We start from the raw sequence: 21642 nt of genomic DNA on the forward strand, positions 1-21642 counted from the left end.
TCTATTCCTTCCCCCAGCCATCCCTCCCCCACCATTGAAAAAGAAAGAAAAACAAAATCCTTGTAACAAATATAGTCAAGCAAAATAAACTTCTATTTTATCCATGTGCTCAAAATACGTTTCTTAGTCTTCATCCTGTGTCCATTATGTTTCTGTCAGTGGCCAGGTAGCAAGTCGGTTTTTTTCCCCTTAATATTACAACCTATATTTTAAACCCATTTTAACATATCTCATTTTAAACATACTCTGTACTGGTTTCATCATAATGTCTTTGTGAAGATGCATAATTTCTTTAAGTTTATTGAGCACCTCTGTTTAAGACTTCTAGATACTGAGGATACAAAAGGGAAAATGAAAAAGTTCTTGCCCTTAAGGAATTTATATTCTTTTGGTGTTTGGAAGGATAGATCAGTATATATAAAGTAGGAGCAAAAGGGGCAAAGGAGAAATCAAAATAATGTAGGAATTTTTGAGGAGGGAGATGGCACTAACGCCTGAGGGAATTAGGAAGATTTCATAGAATAAGTAGCATCTGAGCTGATGGAAAATGAGAGATCTGAAAAATAGATGAAGAGAGAGAGTGTGTTCCAATCATGGAGGCTGGCTTGTGCAAATCCTCAGAGGGAGATGGAATGTCAAGTTCAAGGAACAGCTAATAGTTTGGTTTGGCTGGAATGTAGACTATGTGAAAAGGGAGTAACATGAAATAAAGCAGGTTGAAGAAAGAAAATGGAATGAAAATAAGGAAGGTTGAAACCAGATTGCGGAGAGCCTTAAAATGTCAGGCTAGTGAAGGTTGTATTTCATCCAGAAGGCAACAGGTTGCTGCTGAAGCTTTTTGAGCAGGGGAAAAACATGATTATTCACAAGTCCTTCAGAAGATGATTTTGCAAACTTTGTGAAGGATAGGTTGGAAATGGAAAAGATTTGTGGCAGAGAGATCAGTTGGGAGGTTATAACCTGAATTTGGGTGGTATCCATGTCAGTGGAGAGAAGGGAATGGCCACAAAATATTTGCAAATAGAAGTAATTAGGTATGACAGCTGATTAAATATGGGACTGCTGTAGAGAGAATAGTTAAATGTCACTAAAATTATGAACCTGGGTGACTAGGAAGATGGTGAAATAACTTACCACAGATAGGGCAGTTTGGAGAAAGAGGAATCTTAGGGCTGGGTCAGAGGGAGAAACAGTTCATGTTGGATTTTAGGTGATGATGGCAGAAGAGCTAGGACCTGCCCAGCAGGCATTTAGAGATGCCAGACTTTAAATTCAGGAGAGAACTGAGGGCTGGAAATGTAGATTTGGGAATCATTTATGTAAGTGATAAGTGAACCTAGGGAACACAAATACAATTAGAAAATGATAGAGGATAGGAGAAGCCTTGGGACAACACCTTGGGGAGACACTCTTTTTAAAAAACTTTCACTTACATGATGTGGTGCTGAGTGAAGCAAGCAGAACCAAAAGAACATTATACACACTAACAACAACATTGTGCCATTGACCAACTGTGATAGTCATAGCTCTTCTCAGCAGTACAAAGATCCAAGACAATTCCAAAAGATTCATGATGGAAAAATGCTCTCCACATCCAGAAAAAGAGCTATGAAATCTGAATGAAGATGGAGGCATACTATTTTCACTTGGTTTTTGGCTTTTCTTTCTCATGGTTTTCCTTTTCATTGTAATTTTTCTTTCAAAACATGTCTAATGTGAAATATGTTGAACATGATTGTACTATGTCACTTAGATTGCTTGCTGGCCTCAGGAGGGGAGGGAAGGAGAGAGAGAAATTTGGAACTCAAAAGGTTACAAGAATGAATGTTGAAGACTATCTTTACATGTAATTGGGGGGTATATTATTAAGTAAAAAAATGAAAAACTTACTCTTTTTCTTTAATTTTTTGTATTTAAAAAACACAAAACTAAGATGATCATTTACATGTACAATAAACAGCAGAGTATTGGTTTTTTAAAGCTACCCTGTTTGAGTCCTTCTGTTTCTGTTCATTGCATTTTAAAAACACAATGATCCTCTTTTCTTAAGTTTCTCCTTTTTTTCCCTCCTGTTAATAACCTATTCCTTACTCCACCCCCGCTTGCACAAAGAAAAGCATAACCCTCAGATAAAAAAACAAAAACAAAAAAACTCACTATTGGTCACTTCCAAAAATCTATCCTGCACCTTAAGTTCATCACCTGTGTGTCAGGAGATAGGTGTTTCGTTCCATCGCTTATTAGAATTTGTAAGTTTTGTTTTGCTTTTAAGTTTTTCTTTCCAATGATATTGTATAATCATTCTGCTGATTCTACTCACTTCTTCATCAGTTCATATAAGTCTTCCTAGGATTATCTGAAAATGTCTATTTCCTCATTTCTTACAGCTCAACAATATTCTGTTAAGTTCATACTCCATAATTTGTTAGCTATTCTCCAATTGAAGGACACTTCCTTAGTTTCCACTGCTTAGGCACTACCAAAAAGAGATGGAATAAATATTTTTCTACATATGGGTCTTTTTACTCTATTACCTCTTTAGGGTGATGGTAATATAGGGAAAAATGTACACTTAGTGACTTTTTGGGTATACAGTAGTTCCAAGTTTCTTTCCCCAGTGACTGAACCAATTTACATTTTGACCAACACATTGTCATTTTCTTTTTCTTTTTCTTTTCTTGCCAGTCTTTTTCTTTTCTGAGTATGAGGTATGGAGCCTCTGGGGTGCTTAAATTTGCATGTCTCTATTAGTGATTTGATATATAAAAGAATTGATTTAAATATATAAGAAAATGAACCATTCCTTGAAAGACAAATGGTCAAAGTATATGAAAACAAGCTGTTCTCAAAGAAATCAAAATTATCAACAGTATTTTTAATAAAACAAATGTTTTGTCAAAAGTCTTTTCTTTGTATATTTCGATATCATGTGGTTATAGGATGTTGTTTTTTTATTTTGCCATTAATATGGTCCATTATGATTTTTCTAATATTGAGCCAACCTCTCATTGCTAGTATAAATGTTGTTACAGCCTCTTTGCTAATTATTTAAAGTTTTTGCATCAGTATTCTTTAGGATTATTGGTCTCTAGGTTTTTTCCCCTCTGTATTTCTTTTCTTTTAAAAAATTTTCCTTGGTGTTGGTATTGAGACCATCTTTTATATTATTGTAGGAATTTGATAGGATCTCTTTATTTCCCCATTTTTGCAGACATTTTATGTAATATTGGAATGAATTGTTCTTTGAATGTTTGATAGAATTCACCTGTAAATCCACTTGGTCCTGTCGTTTTTTCTTTGGAATTTATGCCTTATCCAGTTTCTTTTTCTGAAATTGTTCATTTAAGTTCTCTGTTCCTTGTTCTATTAATCTAGATACTTTATATTTTTTTCAAAAGACATCTGAGGGGGCAGCTAGGTGGCGCAGTGGATTCAGGAGGACCTGAGCTCAAATCCGGCCTCAGACACTTGACACTTACTAGCTGTGTGACCCTGGGCAAGTCACTTAACCCTCATTGCCCCTCCCCCCCCCAAAAAAAAGGACATCTGAGTTGTCAGTCTTATAGGTAATCAATTGGGCAGAAAATCTTCTAAGAATGTTCTTTATGTCTTTGTTTTTTGGAATTCTCCTTTTTTCATATCAGAAACTGAATTTTCCTCCTTTTATTTAAAAAATTAGGCTTACTGTTTAATTAGGTTTACCATTCCTTTTCCACCCATGTCCCTTCCCTTCCAATTCCTAGTTTAATTTATCAGTTTCGGGGGCAGCTAGGTGGCGCAGTGGTGGATAGAGCACCGGCCCTGGAGTCAGGAGTACCTGAGTTCAAATCCGGCCTAAGACACATAACACTTACTAGCTGTGTGACCCTGGGCAAGTCACTTAACCCCAATTGCCTCACTAAAAAAAAAAAAATTATCAGTTTCATTGCCTTTTAGTTTCAATTTTGTTATTCTCTTATTTGATTTTTCAGAATTTCTATTTTGGTTGGGTTTTTTTTTTGATGGGTTAGGTTTTTTAATTGTTGCTTTTCTAGTTGTGAATGCATTCCTTTTTTTTTTTTTTTTTGCAGGGCAATGGGGGTTAAGTGACTTGCCCAAGGTCACACAGCTAGTAAGTGTCAAGTGTCTGAGATCGGATTTGAATTCAGGAACTCCTGAATCCAGGGCTGGTGCTTTATCCACTGCGACACCTAGCCGCCCCTGTGAATGCATTCTTAATTCACTGTTCTATTCTTTAATTTATTGATGAAAATGTTTACAGGTAGACATTTCCCCCAAGGATTATTTTGACTACATCCCCAAAGTTTTGATCTGTTGTCTTTTGTCATTTTCTTTCATTATATATTTTCTCTTCATTTCTATGATTTGTTCTTCAACCCAGCAGTTCCTAAGGTTATTTAGTCTACATTTTAAATCTTTTCTTCAACTTCTTTTGAACATAATTTTTATTGGGCTCTGGTCAGTAAAAGATGTGTTTAATATTTTTGCTTTAAAAATTGGTAACTTGAGTTTCTTCCTGAAAACTTTTCATATCCTTTGACCATTTATCAGTTGGGATGGCTTTTTTTTTTTTTTTTTGGTGGGGCAATGAGGGTTAAGTGACTTGCTCAAGGTCATACAGCTAGTAAATGTCAAGTGTCTGAGGCTGTATTTGAACTCAGGTCCTCCTGAATCCAAGGCCTGTGCTTTATCCACTGCACCACCTAGCTGCCCCCGGGGTTGGCTTTTATTTTTGTAAATTTAAATCAGTTCCATTATTTATCCTAGAAATGAGACCTTTATCAGAAAAACATGATGCAAAATTTTTTCACAATTAACTGTTTCCCTTCCAATTTAGCTGACTTAGGTTTATTTGTAGAAAAAAATAATTTTATGTAATTAAAATCATCCATTTTACCTTCAAAAACACTTCCTAGGGGGAAGCTAGGTGGTACAGTGGATAGAGCACCGGCCCTGGAGTCAGGAGGACCGGAGTTCAAATCCAGCCTCAGACACTTAACACTAGCAGTGTGACCTTAGGCAAGTCACTTAACCCCAATTTCCTCACTTAAAAAAAAAAATACTTCCTAGACTGTTGGAATCATCTTCTGGTTGGTTTCCCTGCCTCAAGCCTCTCCCGCATCCATTTTATCCTATACTAAGCTATCAAAAGTGATAAAGCACAGGTCTGACCATATAATCTCCTACTGAGAAAACTCCAGTGACTCCTATTAACTCCAGAATCAAATATAAAGTCATCTGGCCCTCCACAACCTGGCCCCTCTCTACTTTTCCAGGCTTCTTGCCCTTTACTTCCTCTACACACTCTGTGATCCAGTGACTTTGGCCTCTGTCTGTCCTTGTACACATAACTGTATCTCCCCATCCTCATGCCTTTTCACTTGATCCTGAAGTTTTAGAATGGCAAATGTACAATTGTTTTAACAGAAATGGCTAAGCTGCAAGTCAAGTTCAGTATGTTAGTGTAGAGGCTCTACTTTATGTAGACTTAAATTAATGTGAGATATGTACCTTCATATTCAGAAATAAGAATTTTCCTTCATACATGAAACTATTAATAAGCATTTAAAAATTGACCCCATGATCTCCTGTCTTCTCTGGCTCAGGTCAAGTCCTGTGTTTTCAGAGGTGCCTTTCCTGGTGTTTCCCCCAACCCTCAGTGCTAATTCTGTCTTTCTGAGATTTACCTTCAAATTACATCACGCATATGTATATGTATCTATATCTATTTATATACATAGAGATACACACACATACTCATATAAACTTAGAGATTCTATGTCTCCCCACCCCCAACATTCCCTTATTCCTTAGAATGTTAACTCTAAGGACTAGAGCTACGTTTTTGCGTTTATTTTTCTAGCATTTAGCACAAAAATGGGAAGGATAGTTAACATAAGATAGAATTAGAAGGTCAAAAGACCTCAAAAGGATTATATCTCGGACTGAATCTGTTAAGATGAAATTTAATAGAAACAAATGTCAAGTTCTACACTTGGTCTCAAAAAATTAAATGTATAAGTATTGGGGGGATTACTTCATATGAAAAAAAGATGTGTGGTGTTTTGTTGTTTTTTTTTAGTGAAGTACTCAACATGAGTGAATAATGTAACATAGCTAGCACAAGAGCAAATATAATAAACATTACTAGAAGCATAATGTGCTGTACAAGGAAGGTGAAAATCATTGTAATTTGCCCTGGTTAAAGCATAGCTAGGATTTTGTTGCTTGTTTTCTATTCTGTACACCCCATTTTAGGAAGAATTTGGTGGGTGACCAGGCTTGTAAAGTTATTGAGAACTATGCCATGTGGGGGGCAGCTAGATGGCCCAGTGGTTAAAGCATTGGCCCTGAATTCAGGAGTACCTGAGTTCAAATCCGGCCTCAGACACTTGACACTTACTTACTAGCTGTGTAACCCTGGGCAAGTCACATAACTCCCATTGCCTGAAAAAAAAAAAAAGAACTATGCCATGTGAAGATAGATTGATAAAGTAGTAGATGTTCTCGCCTGAAGAGAGAATTTAAAGACCCTATGATAGCAGTGTAGAAGAGGAGTTAGACTTGTTTCCAGTCTCAGAAGACAGTGGATAGCATTTGAAGAGAGACAGTTGTCTTCTCCATCCTTCCATGCTCCTTTTATTGGAGGTCTTTGGGGAGAGCAAATGTCCAATTGTTGAGGCTAATGTCATACATGGTATGGGCTGTGTTAGCAGACTTTTGAAGCCTCTCTTCTAACTGTCCATTTATCTTTATTTTATTTATTTTTTTTTTTTATTGCGGGCAATGGGGGTTAAGTGACTTGCCCAGGGTCACACAGCTAGTAAGTATCAAGTGTCTGAGGCTGGATTTGAACTCAGGCCCTCCTGAATTCAGGGCCAGTGCTCTATCCACAGCACCACCTAGCTGCCCCTCTGGTTAACTTTTGTCTTTGTTTTGTTTTGTTTTTTTAGTGAGGCAGTTGGGGTTAAGTGACTTGCCTAAGGTCACACAGCTAGTAAATATTAAGTGTCTCAGGTGGGATTTGAACTCAGGTCTTCCTGACTCTAGGGCTGGTGCTCTGTCCACTACGCCACCTAGCTTGCCCCTCTGGTTAACTTTTAATTTGAAGTTTGTTTTATGGCTTCCCCCCCCCCCATTTTGTTGGTATTGTGAACTTGGTGAATTTGCTTCTTATTACCTTCCCTTGTTGAAAGAAATAATATGTTTTACCATTTTGTTGTATTGTCTTCCTTATTCCCTGTGTATACCAATTGAATCTATTGTTGAACGATATCGACTTCATAATTTAGTTGAGAGAGGCTAAAACAAAATTAGTTTAGCAACTGTTAATGAATTGGTTAGCCATGAACATTTATTGTTCAACTATAGTCTAAAAATGGAATTATTGAATTCCATTTCTTTTCCCTCTCAGGGATGGTATGTCATAAATTCATTTTTACTAATACATTTTCATGTAATGTGATTTTTGCCCCGTCTTTTATACTCCTACCTAATCAGGATTTGAAATGTTTGAATTCACTGACAGCTTAGTTGCTATAGTGAAAGAGATAATAATGAAATTTATTTTGCCTTAAGTATTGATTTTTTTTCCCACAATTAGTAGATCCTGTGTTATCTTTCATTTGGGTGTAATTAGTACCCTGGAGGGCCAAGCACTGGGTGTCCATAGATCCAGCCACACAAGTAGTTTTATGCCTCCTCATTATAGTGATAGAAAGTGACACTGGACTCAAGAGAAATCTCGTCGGCATTCCTACCTCTAATACCAGCTCTGACAATAAGCAAGTTAATTTTACCACCTAGTTTTCAGTTTTCTTAGCCACAAAATGGGTATTGCACCTGTAGTACCTAACAAGGCCAAAAAAAGAAACTGAATTCATAATTATAATAATTTAGCTTAGCTAACCTAGAAAGAAGTTGAGAAAATGTACCTCCCTTTATTGCAAGGTCAAGGGTTGGGGGAGGAGGGAGAACTAGAAAAGATACAATTTTTAGAATACTGGCCCTTGCCCCAGGGGAAATTATAATTCACTCATTCTTTAGCTAAGCTAAATTATTTCATCATTATCTCTTTCACCATTCCCATGTATGTGTTGTCTTTACCTGTTAGAATGTAAGCTTCTTGAGGGCAAGAATTATCTTTAAATATTTTTATATCTTGTGTTTTATAGTGTTGCCTGATATATTTTAAACACTTAATAAATGCCTTTTAATTCATTCATCACTATCATAATTATTGTCACTTCTACTACTACTACCACCACCACCACCACCAGTACTATACCACACAATCTATTTGTGGTAGTTTTGCTGAACTTTTTTTGTTTGTTTGTTTTATTTCTGTTACAAGGCCTGACTTACTGTATAGGGGTGGGGTGAATATATTTGGAAATCAAGTTGCTATCAAAACAAAAAAGTGTCAATAGAAATAAGATGAGAAGATGGTGGAGGAAAGGCAGTGAGCTCCCAACCTCATGACACAATCGCTCCAAAAAACATCCAAATAACGCCATAGGAAAATGCCCGGAGCAGCAAAACTCATAGAAGAATGTGCTGAAATCATCTTCTAACCAAGAACGGCTTGGAAGGTCAGAAGGAGGGAGCTGCTGTGCTGATACAGGAGTCAGGCCCAACCCCACAGTCACCCCGACACAGATCCAGTCTCAGGAAGGCCTCACTAGAGAAGGAGACCCCCAGAGCCTCTGAATCAGCTGAAGCACCAGTGTCATCTGGAACTAAGCTCACAGTCTGGTGAGAGGGCTGAGCCCTGGGCAGGGGAGAGACTACAGGGGTCTGTGCTGGTGCTAAGGCAGAACTTGGATTTTACACCCCTGCTGAGAACCAGGAGGTAGGCTTGAGTAACAGTGGCCCAGGTGGGGGAGGGGCACAGGCTTATTGGAGCTAACAACCACAACACACAAAGCTGGTTGATTAGCAAATTGGTCTAGGGTCATCTAGGACCAGGAAACAGGCCAGGCAAGTGAAGAACCTGATCTTCCTTAAATCATACCACCTGGGACTTCTGAAGCTTGGGATACTACAGCCTGGAAACAGTGCCCCACTTTAAGGAGCTAAAAGTCAAGTAAAAGAAAGGCAAGATGAACCGACAGAGAAAGGTGAGGACCATAGACAGTTTCTTCAGTAACAAGCAAGACCAAGGGGCACCCTCAGAGGAAGATTGTCAACATCAGGGCCCCTATATCTAAAGTTTCCAAGAAAAATATGAATTGGTCTCAGGACATAGAGGTGCTCAAAAATTACTTTGAAGATAAAATTAGAGAGGTAGAGGAAAAAATGGAAAGAGAAATGAGGGTGATGCAGGAAAGACATGAGAAAAAAGTCAACAGCTTGAAAAGTCAAATTGGCCAAATGGAAAAGGAGGTACAAAAGCTCTCTGTTGAAAATAATTGCCTGTGAATTAGGATTGAACAAATGGAAGCCATTGACTTTATGAGAAACTAAGACACAATAAAGCAAATCCAAATGAATAAAAAAAATAGAGGGCAATGTGAAATATCTTCTGGGGAAAACTGCTGACCTGGAAAATAGGTCCAGGAGAGATAATTTGAAAATTATTGGTCTACCTGAAAACCATGATCAAGGAAAGAGCTTAGACACCATCTTCCAAGATATTCTCAGGGAAAATTGCCCTGAAATTCTAGAAGAAGCAGCTAAAATAGAAATTGAAAGAATCCACCGATCACCTTCAGAAAGAGAAAAGGAAAACTCCTAGAAATATTATAGCCAAATTCCGGAGCTCTAAGGTCAAGGAGAAAATATTGCAAGCTGCCAAAAAGAAAGACTTCAAGTACTGTGGAGCCCCAGTCAGGATAACACAAGATCTAGCAGCTTCTATATTAAAGGACCAGAGGGCATGGAATATGATATTCCAAAGGGCAAAGGAAATGGGATTACAACCAAGAATCACCTACCCAAGCAAAACTCATCATTATCTTTCAGCAGAAAAAATGGAACTTTAATGAAAAAGAAGACTTTCAGATATTTGTGATGAAAAGACCTGAACTGAATGGCAAATTTGACTTTCAAGTACAAGACCCTAGAGAACCATAAGAAATTGGAGCTGGGGGACATACCTGGGGTCGTACAGCGGGCAACTGTCTTATGTTTGAGGCCAGGTTTTGGCTGGGATCCCCCTGGGTCCAGGGGTGATGCTTTGTCCACTATGTCACTTAGCTAGGTGATGACATCTTTAGGGTTAAATTGAGGGGTGAAGGGAATTCACTGGGGGAGGGTGGAAGGGCAGAAGTGAAATCCTACATGAAAGAAACAGGAAAAGGCTTATGGAGTCGGGGAAAGAGATGGGAGAGGAACAGGGCAGTAAATGAATTTTACACTCATCAGAAAAGGCTCAAAGATCTTAAACTCATCAGAGCTGCCTCAAGGAGGGACTAACAGACACACCTAACTGGGTGGAGTAATCTATTTAATCTGGGCAGTAAATGAGCCTAATGCTCATCAAAATTGGCTCAAAGACCTCAATCTCATTAGAATTAGCTCCAGGAGGAAATAATGTACACACTCAATTGGATGGAGTAATCTCTCTAACCCTGCTGGAAAATAGGAGGGGAAGGGGATAAAGAGTGAGGGGCAAAAGAAGGAAGGGCAGAGTGGGGGAGGGGACAGATAGAAGCAAATCCCTTTTGAAGAGTGATAGGATGAAAGAAGATGGATAATAGAATAAACAGCATGGGGAAGGGAATAGGATGGAAGGGAAACAGTTAACAATAGTAATCATGAAAAAGAGAAAAGGGGGAAAATTGTACAAAAAATATTTATAGCAACTCTTGGTGGAGAATAAGAATTAATCAAGGGAATGTCCATCAATTGAGGAATGATGGAAAAAGCTGTGTTATATGATTGTAGTTGTGATGAAATAATGAGATTTAGCAGATACTCAAAGACCCCCCTGGAGATTAATCTAGACTGATTGAATCAAGTGAGAGTGATTAACTGCTGATTAGCCTACTTCAAGTTAACTGGATTGTAATCACATCTTGAGAACACCTTCAGAACCAATGGATTTGATGATGCCAACCAATCAGCTTGAAGTAGTGTGTAAGGACCAGCCTCTGTTCCAGACCTATAAAAAGCTTCCACAATTAGTTTGCTGGAGAGAGTTCATGATTGAAGCAGGCTTGTGGCAGAGGACTTGAGGAAGAACCAGACCAGACCAGACCAGGCTGGAACTCTAGGCTAAATAGGCTTTTTTCTTAACTTTCTGAACTCCATGGGAATATCTGTATGCTTTAATAAATGTTTAATGCCCAAGGACTGGTGCTAAAGTTTCTAATTTAAGGCGACCACAATTTAGATTTTAAACATCACATAGTGGAATGGTCTTGTGCTACAGGAAATGACAAACAGGATGATCCCTGAAAAACCTGGAAAGACTAATGAACATCGACGTATAGTATAGTGAAGTGAGCAGAGCTGGGAGGACATCATGCATAGTGACAACAGTATTGTTCAATGAGCAATTGTGAATGACTTAACTACTCTCAGCAGTGCAATGATCCAAGACAATCCCAAGGAACTAATGAGGAAGCTTACTATGCACCCCTATAGAAAGAACTGATAAAAAGAACACTTGTGGACTTTACATATATAACCCGGTTGAGATCTTGTGGAGGGGGGAGGAAAGGGAGGGAGGGAGAAAAATTTGGAACTCTAAATCTTATGAAAATGAATGTTGAAAACTACCCTTACATTGCATGTAACTGGAAAATAAATGTTTGTTGCTAAAAAAAATAAGATGAAATTATAGAAATATACCTCTAGTATTTACTTCATGGGGTGGATTTGAGAAATAAATGAGATTTATGTGTGTGGGTTATAAACATTGTGCATATCTATATGAATTTTAAACCTTTGTGTGATATACAAGTGTCAGTTATTAACCTTTCCTCACCCCAGTTTCCTCATTCTTATAATCTCTTCTAATCTTTAACTTCTCTTTATTTACTGGCTAGGGGCAACTAGGTGGTGTAGTGGATAGAGCACAGGCCCTGGAGTCAGGAGGACCTGAGTTCAAATCCAGCCTCAGACACTTATAACTTACTAGCTGTGTGACCCTGGCAAGTCACTTAACCCCAGTTGCCTCACCAAAAAAAAAAAAAAAATTTAAATAAAAAAATTTAAATATTTACTGGCTATATCTTTGCTGTCTATAAATATTCCTAGACCTCCTCCATTCATTTATTCCTCATCTCCCTCAATCCCTTCCAAGTCCACCATTCAACTAAAACTCGATTCTAAGGTTACTGATAATATCTTAGTTTTAATTTTTTTACTTTACCCAAATCTTCTGAGTCTCCCTCCTCCCCCCTTCCAGAGAGTCATCCATATAACAAATAATATTTTCAAGGAAAAATACCAACAAAGCTGACTAGCATGTTGAAAAAATCTGATGACATTTGCAGTATACCACACCTGTGGACCTCCACCTCTACAGAGGTGTGGGGTGGTGGTGTCTTCTTATATATTGGTTGAAGCTATGCTTGTTCTTTGTAATTTTGCAATATTCACTTTTGTGATTTTTATTTTAATTCATGGTGTGGTTTGTTTTCGGGGTTTTTGCTTTTATATTGCTGTAGTCAGATATTTCTTGGATCTGCTATTTTACTTTCTCTCAGTTGATTTACATTTATCCATGCTTCTCTGTGTTTATCATGTTGATAATTTCTTAATACAGTAATATTCCATTACATTCACATTTCTTCAGTTTGTTTGGCCTTTCCCCAATCACTGAGCATCCACTTTGTTTCTCATTCTTTACTATCACAAAAAGTGTTGCTATAAACATTTTGGTGTACAGAGACATTTTTATCAATGTCCTCTTTAGGGCATAGACCTAATATGGAATATACATGTGTATTGTATAATGTATTGAGATAGATAGATAGATAGATAATATATCTTGGATACCAAACCCTTTTTTGAGAAATTTGTTACAAATTTATTTTCCACTTTGGCCACTTCTCCTATCTTAGATTCATTATTGTTGTTTGTGCAGAAGCTTTTCAGTTTTATGTAATTGGTGTTAACTATTTTATCTTTTGTAACTGACCTTATACCATGTTTGGTTAGAAGTACATCTTCCCAAAGGTATAAGAGGTATATGATCTGCCTTTATTGTTTTTAATAGTATGATCATTAATATTAAGGTCACGTATCCATTTAAAATGTATTATGAAATATGGTGTAGGGTGTTCATTTAAGCCTAATTTCTGCCAGACCTACTCTCCAGATTTTTGCGGTTTTTATCAAATAAAGAGTTTTTTCCTGCTTAGTTTATCTTCTCTACTTCATCAAACACTGGTTTATTGAGTTCCATTGTTTTTGATTCTCTCATGTCTAGTCTGTTCCATTGACCTATTTTTGTTTTTATTTTGTGTGTGTGTGTATTTAAACCAATACCAGATGATTTGATGACTGCTGCTTTATAATATAATCTGATATCTGGAAGTGTGCTTTCTTCCTAATCATCTTTCATTGTTTCCTTTAATAATTCTAGACTTTTGGTTTCTCCAAATGGATTTTCTTATTATATTTTATTGAATTCTATGAAGTATCCCTTTGATGATTCGATTGGTATAGTATTAAAAGGAAGGATAATAAGCATTTATTAAGCCAGGCACTGTGCTAAGCCCTTTACAAGAATTATCTCTTTAGATCCTCACAAGCACCCTCATATAGGGTCGGGGGGGGGGGGGGTGGACGGGAAGCAGGTGCTACTATTATCCCCATTTTACATTTATGGAAACTGAGGCAGACAGTAGTTTAAGTGACTTGTGTAGGGTCATGTAGCTGGTAAGTGTTGCATTTGAACTCAGGTTTTCCTGACTTCAGACCCATCACTCTATCCACTGCTCCATCCAGCTACTTAAATTTGTCCAAAACAGAATCTCCTGTTACTATTGTTTACTGTCTTTGTCTTCTTGTAATTCAGTTAATTTTCCTTTTATAAGGTGGTAAGGCATTTGGAGTATACAAGTTTTATAATGATATTGATTCCTCTTTTGGGGGAGCATTTTGTAGTTCATTAGTTTTTAGGAAAGAGAGGGAAGGGAGGGAGGAAAAAAAGAAGGGAGGGTGGATGGGTCTCTTAGGTTCCACTGTGCTAAGTGCTTTACAAATATCTTTTTATATTGTAAAATTTTTTGGTTTTGCCTTGTCTGATAGCATGATTGCAACTCTTGCTTTTTTGGATTCACTTGATGAATTAGTAATTTTTTTCCAGCCCCTCATTTTTATTCTGTGTATATTTCTCTATTTTGTATATTTGTCTTTCAAGCATCATATTGTGGGGGTTTAACTGTTTATTCAGTCTCTTGCTTTCTTCATTTTATTGGATTGTCTCATCTAGTCACAGTTAAAGAACGTTACAAGTTAAGTTTGCATTTTCCTCCTTTTGTCTCCAATACTTTTTTTTTCTGAATTAGGATCCATATTTCCCCCCCCCCCCCCAACTTCCTTCAGTTATTTTTGCCTAATCTACTTTAAGGAAACCAACCTATTCCCACAGGCTCTATTCTCCTTAAACTCTATCCCTCCATTCCTTTTCGAGAATTGGAATGACACCCCCTGCTGGGAGGGACCTTGTGAGCTCTGGCCATGAAAAGAAAGCATGTGACTTTATCGTCTAGAAATGACCTTTTCTGGGGTTTCTTGGTGTCAGGAAGTGATGTTTGCTGCCCCCCCCCCATGGGTCCTGTCAATCAAAGTTACCAGCCAATTAGCTTGAAGCTGTGTATGTGGATGGCCCTGTTTCCTGTTTCACAGGAGGCTTCTGGGAGGAGCAGGGCTTTTCAGTTCCTGACCTTGGCTTGGCGGGTCAGATGCTGGGGTGTCTTAGATAGTTAGTTTGATAGTTAGATGAAGTTTGCTTTTTACCTCTCTCTCTCTCTCTCTCTCTCTCTCTCTCTCTCTCTCTCCTCACTAACTTCTGATGCACATTAATAAATACATAAAAGCCTAAACTCTTGCTAAAGCTTCTAATTTAAGGTGAACACTCATTAAATTTTAGACATCATAGCTAGAATTTTAGGCCCTTATACCTTTTTCATCACTTTCCCTACTTTTGGCAGATTAGTTAATATATTAATTCTTTTTTCTTCCTTTTTTAAAGTTAATTCCTGACCTCTTTTTTTCCCTCTCTCAGATAAGTAAAAGTCCCTTTCTTCTCCTCACCTTAATTTTTTTTATTGTTTATTTCATTTTTCTATGTCTTTTTTTTTCCAGGACAGTGAGGGTTAAGTGACTTTCCCAGGGTCACACAGCTAGTAAGTGTCAAGTGTCTGAGGCCAGATTTGAACTTAGGTCCTCCTGAATCCAGGGCCGGTGCTTTATCCACTGTGCTACCTAGCTGCCGTGCTTTAACCACTGCGCCATCTAGCTGCCCCCTCTATGTCTTTTTCTAAAAAGGATTTATTTCCTTCATTTTCTTAGTTCTCTTTTTCTGTCTATTCTAGAATTAATCTTTGATTCTTGGTCCTAATACTTACTTGTTCCTTCTTTAGGCCACATATTTCTCATGGAATTTAAGCTTCCAAAAGAACTATTTCAAGTTCCTTCTTCTGATATATTATTGCCTTGTAGATCTTAGTCCCCCTTCTCTCTTTTTCCTCACTCTTAGAAATATCAGTTCCTGGGGGCAGCTGGGTTGTGCAGTGGATAGAGCACCGGCCCTGGATTCAGGAGGACCTGAGATCAAATCTGGCCTCATACACTTAACACATACTAGCTGTGTGACCCTTGGCAAGTCACTTAACCCCAATTGCCTCACACACACAAAGAAAGAAAGAAATACCAGTTCCTGAAGGTGTTAGAACAATTTCCCCATGGTAGGAATTTTCTCCTGTCTTTTATTGTGCATTTCATTACTAACCGTTACCCCTCCCCATGATCTTTTCCCCCCACTATTTGTCACAAAATCTCTTTTTAGTTATCACCAGGAGTCCAGATTTCCCCCTTCTGTAGAGGCAGGATGATATCCATGGCAGCACATCATTCTCTCAGATGTAGTTGTCTCTCTAAGCACTAAATCCTTTCTAATTATACCTATATCACCTCCCATTTTAGAATATATTTCTCCCTACTCCACCATTGGATTGTTCCTCAGTAGGGACCCTCTCCTACCAATGAATCAAGATTTCCATCTTTCACTTGTTTAACTCTTAGGGAGGGGGGGGGGCTTGAGGCAATTGGGGTTAAGTGACTTGCCCAGGGTCACACAGCTAGTAAGTGTTAAGTGTCTGATGTCAGATTTGAACTCAGGTCCTCCTGACTCCAGGGCCTGTGCTTTATCCACTGCACCACCTAGCTGCCCCTTGTTTAACTCTTCATTTGCCACCTTACCCATTTTTTCCCCTAGGCCCTCTTCTTCCAAGTAGACTGCAAGAGTTATTTTCCCTTTATTGTCAACCATTAACCTGATTATGATACATCATGCACTCTCCCTTGACACCTGTCTTCTCTTTTTTGTGACTTCTTATGCTGCAGTTTAGTTCTACAAAAACAAAAACACTAATTCACCTTTAAGTAGGGTGTTGCAAGGATTAGTCCGTGATATTTTAGTCCTATTCCTCCACCATCACTTCTGGTATTTGATTTCCATTTTCATCCTCTCCTCTTTCCTTACATATTTTAAAAGAGAAATCTCTTAATAGTCCTTCCTTACTGTTTTGGTGGTGGTGGTTGTGTCTTTCATAGGTTGTCTTTTTCATAGGTTGTCTTTCTAATCCTTCCCCCTGTTATTTTGGGGTAATTTACTTTGTTACTTGTACCTTTCTTAATTGCTCTATTTGTTTGCCTTTCTTTTATTTCTGTCCTTTAAGGTGTTTTCAAAACAAATAATTTGCTCAGGTCTGGTTTTTCTTTGTGGGAATGCTTCAAATTCCTCCTTTTTATTAGTTGTACTCTCCCCCTTCTCCCCCTTTCCATTGGTGAGTAGGCTCAGATGTTCAGTGTTACCTTAGTTGCATCTTGAGCTCCTTTGTTTCTAGGATCATGTTATTACATTTCCTATTTTTTGTGAGTGTGAAGTGTATTATTCAAATTTCCTTTAAAAGTTTTTCTCATTTTCTTGAGGAATTTGTTGTTTGTCATTAGAATTGTTAACTTTAACCATTATGTAGCTTGTAGTTTGCTGAACAGGGGCTTTTGTTTTAAGGTGGTTTGAGATTTTTGTCTGTTTTTAGGCTCTCTCTGGATTCTATGGCGCTTTGTTTTCTGTGTTAAGAAATTATGAGCAATTTTCTTGTATTTTCTTCTTGATTATGGTTTTTTGGTTTTTTGATTTGTCGTGTTATTATAATCCTTCAGTTGTCTCTACTCATCCTGTATTTATATTTGGGGATTATATTTTCTTTTAATGTTGCTGCTTTTTGCTTCTCTTCTTCCAGATTGCACTTTACTTTTTTGCATTTGAATTCCCAAACCATTATTCTTTTTTTTCCTTTATTGAGATTTGCCACTTCGGATTCAAAATTTTCTTTTTTCATTATTTCTCCTATGCAAAACAGGAATTTTGCTTTTACAAATCTAATTTTTCTCAGATGTTGGGGGGAAGGGGTAGAGGGTAATGAGTGAGATTATTAGGAATTAACCTTCTCTTTTGTTAGTTCATTTTACAGGTTGTTGCCACCTTTGGGTTCTTGTGGAGAGAGCCAAAATTACTCTATCTCTTGCATATAATTCCCATTTTGAAGAGATTTGAGAGGTGGTGGGGATCATAGAAAATATTTAGTCTTCTATATTGTTGGTCATGTGACAAGAGTCTGAACCACCCTAAAAAAAAATCCCAAGGAAATCTCTAGTGACTATTTAATGGTAGCAGCAAAAAGATTGATTGTGTTTGCCTTTTGTTTATAAGCAAGGAAGATTGCCTGGTAAACATGGCCTTCTAATTGCTTAAATCCTGTCACTTGGCTTTCACAGCTTTTACCCATATGCTTCGGACTCCTGAATTTTTATCTCTTGCTCCAACCACCAACTCCAAATATCCAGCTGCCTAAAGCAGTGGTCTTTGGAGTGGGGCCTATGCAAAACCCCATGGAGGCGCTATGGTTTGACTGCAACCAGTGGAAGAGTGGAAATGACTTACATACTTCGCTCACTCCTCACTTCGGCCAATATAAAACTTGTCTTTATTACAACTTCACTACCCCTCGAACACTTCTCCCGTCTATTCCCTACCACAACAGATGTTAAAGCATAACATACCATTTAATTAGCCCAACCCTTAATCCTCCTGCCCCTGTCTCCTATTACCTTTAACTATGGCTGCCACAGGCGCTCCTCAGCAGCAGTCTCTGCACTTTAGGCCTGGCTCCCCAGTTTTATTTTTTCAGTAAAATGAGCAGCCCTAGATGAGCTATGATTCTCTTTCCCCCCACACCTACTCCCTTTTCTTCCAGACTTCCCTATATCGAGGGTCCCACCATCCTCTCCTTTCACTTAGGTTCATAACCTTCATATTAGCCTGGACTCACCTTCCCTTACCTCATGTATCCAGCCAGTTGTGAAATCTTATATTTTTTACATCTGCGACATTTATGGCATCTTTTTGTTCTCTGCTCACATGTACCTCATCACCTTTCAACTGAGCTGGACTGTTAAAATAGCCTTTTCATCATTTGCTTCGCCTCTCCAATCTATACTCTACCAATTGCTAAAATACTTTTTCAGGTCTACTCCAATGGCTCCCTCTTAACTTTAGAATGAAATACTGTTTGATTTTTATCTCATCATTTATAAATTGTCATTTTTATAATGTCTGTAATTGTTATTTTTATGTTTTATAATATATTTTATAATAGTATAGTACTATATTACACAATATATAAGTAAGCAAATATATAGTTTAAGGGGCTGTGTTAAAAAATGTCTTACTGATAGAGACTCTTGATCAAAAAAGTTTGGAGAACCAAGCCCCACTTTCTTCGTGAATTGTTCCCTGGCCCCTGCAACTAACTGAAAGTGGTCTCTCTGTGTTGCTCTTGGCACTTTACCTGAACCACTCCCTCACAGTCATCAGATTCTCTCTGTATTATACTTATGTGTCTTCCCTTCCCACACCATACCCTCTGCTCTATTATTTACAAGTTCCTTGAGGGAGGGGTTTATAACATAGGTCTTTCTGCCCTCAGTACCATAGGTACCTTTTAAGGAGTAGGTGCTTAATAGGTATTTATTTAATTTGAATCCTGATGATAATAGGATTAGGATTTAAGATATTTTCCCCAGGTTAATGTTCTTAATGATTAAAAGATGTAAGCAAGACCAATCAAAACACATCCTGAAGAAATATAGATAATATTTAAGCAGAAGATTTCTAAGGCCCTTGACTCCCTACATAAACACTTACCTTTTTACCAAAAGTAAGAAAAGTTAGAAGCCAACTGTTACATTCTCCATTCAACTATTGTCAAATACTAAACTCAAACACTTGTTGGCATCTTTAAAATAATGCTTGAAGTCAATATTGCATCTTATTAGGATACCTCCACTTCATGGATTTTTATAACAGAAACATAAAATTTAATTTTGTGGGGTGGGGCAGTGAGGGTTAAGTGACTTGCCCAGGGTCACACAGCTAGTAAGTGTCAAGTGCTTGAGGCCGGATTTGAACTCAGGTCTTCCTGAATCCAGGGCCCCTACTTTATCTACCGCACCACCTAGCTGCCTTTCCTTCATTTTTTGTTTGTTTGTTTGTTTGTTTTGGTGAGGCAATTGGGGTTAAGTGACTTGCCCAGGGTCACACAGCTAGTGTTAGGTGTCTGAGGCTGGATTTGAACTCAGGTCCTCCTGAGTCCAGGGCCAGGACTCTATCCACTGCGCCACCTAGCTGCCCCCCTTCATTATTTTTAAAAGGATGTTTTGACCTAAGATAAAGAACAAAGGGAATAGATTATTGAGAAAAGAACACAATGCTAATATAAGAATTCTCATTTAACAAAGAAATCAACCCTTCTGCAAATTTTGGAATCAGATCCAGGAAGTTCAAATGTTTTATAGGAAGTTTTCTTTAAATTCTAAACATCTGAAGCATCCAGTGGATGGCAGGACATTGGGTCATCTCATTGATTTTGGTTTTGTTGTTTAATTTGATAGCTCAGGCTCAGATCTATTCCACTTCAGGTGGCTAAAAGAGCCCTATTATGGTGAGCATTTTATTCCAGTTGGACAAATGGTGACTCACTTTACATCCATGAGATTTAATCCCAATTCCCATTTGATAAAGACTCAATTGTTAAGAAGCATCTTTGAAGAAGTCAGAATTCATTACATTTTTAAGCCATCACCCTAAGATAATTTACCATGTATATGAAGATCTAACGTGAGAACAGTTCCATGTACAAAACCAAATTCGTATGCAAAAATGACAGCTTTTTTTTTTTTTTTTGGTTTGGTGACGCAATTGGGGTTAATTGCCCGGGGTCACATAGCTAGTAAGTGTCAAGTGTCTCAGTTCAAATTTGAACTCAGGTCCTCCTGACTCCAGGGCTGGTGCTTTATCCACTGCACTACCTAGCTGCCCCTGACAGCTTTTTGTAGTTTATTCAAGTGATTTTGTAATGTGACAGGTAAATTTTTGTGATGCTACATTGATTCTTTTATTGATGCAATTTTTAGCAATTTTCAATAATTAAAAATCATGCAAAATTTCCCTTTAGAATTGGGATTGTATATAAAAATTTGGCAACAGTAAAAGGTTATGTATACCTATTTTTATATACCTATATACCCAGGGTCGTGTAAAACTTTCTTGGGTGAGAAAGGGTGGGAAAGGTTTAAGAAGCCGTGGCCTACCTAGAGGATCTTTTTGTGTGGATGTTCTCTCCAGTACTCCAAAGTATATGTGTGTGAAGCCAAGCACTATCTTTTTCTTCTTCCTCACTTCACTATTTCAATCAGTGGCATCATCATTCATTTAGCCTCACAAATCTGAAACCTTGGAATTTTCTTGACTTTTCTATTTTCATGTCTTCTCATATTCAAAACTGAATCCTATTATATCTATCACCATACTCTTTTTTTGATATTCTCCTTCCTATACCTACTTGTTCTATTTCAGTAGCTACCTAACAGGTCTTTCTGTCTCTATTCTCTTTCCTATCCATATTGACCTGCCAAACTTAGGTTCCTGGGGCAGCTAGGTGGCGCAGTGGATAGAGCACCAGCCCTGGAGTCAGGAGTACCTCAGTTCAAATCTGGCCTCAGACACTTAACACTTACTAGCTGTGTGACCCTGGGCAAGTCATTTAACCCCAAATGCCTCACTTAAAAAAAACAAAACAAAACAAATTTAGGTTCCTTATTCATAGCTCTGTCCATGTCTCTTCTGTCCCATACCTTTCATTGGCTCCCTGTTGCCTTTTGAATAAAATCCTTTTGTTTAGTATTCAAGGCCCTTGGCAATCTTAGCTTTCCAGCCTAATCTCATAAGGTACTTCCTGCTGCATATTCTACAATAGAATTAGCTACACTGGACTATTTTGTTCTGAAAGCTATACTATACTTTTCCTGCATCTGCTAATACTTTCCTTTTGCCCAAATAGGAGCAGCTAGGTAGCAAAGTAGATAGAGTGTCAGGCCTGGAGTTAGGAAGGCTTGTCT

General features: G+C 37.9%; 1 protein-coding gene across 4 annotated transcripts in view; it reads left to right on the top strand.

Annotated features, from left to right (window-relative positions):
• Window positions 1-21642, top strand: part of FNDC3A (fibronectin type III domain containing 3A) — a 180556-nt gene that overhangs the window by 15653 nt on the left and 143261 nt on the right. The window lies entirely within an intron of this gene.

This window comes from Dromiciops gliroides, chromosome 3 (genome assembly GCF_019393635.1).
Source record: "Dromiciops gliroides isolate mDroGli1 chromosome 3, mDroGli1.pri, whole genome shotgun sequence".
Lineage (NCBI taxonomy): Eukaryota > Metazoa > Chordata > Mammalia > Microbiotheria > Microbiotheriidae > Dromiciops > Dromiciops gliroides.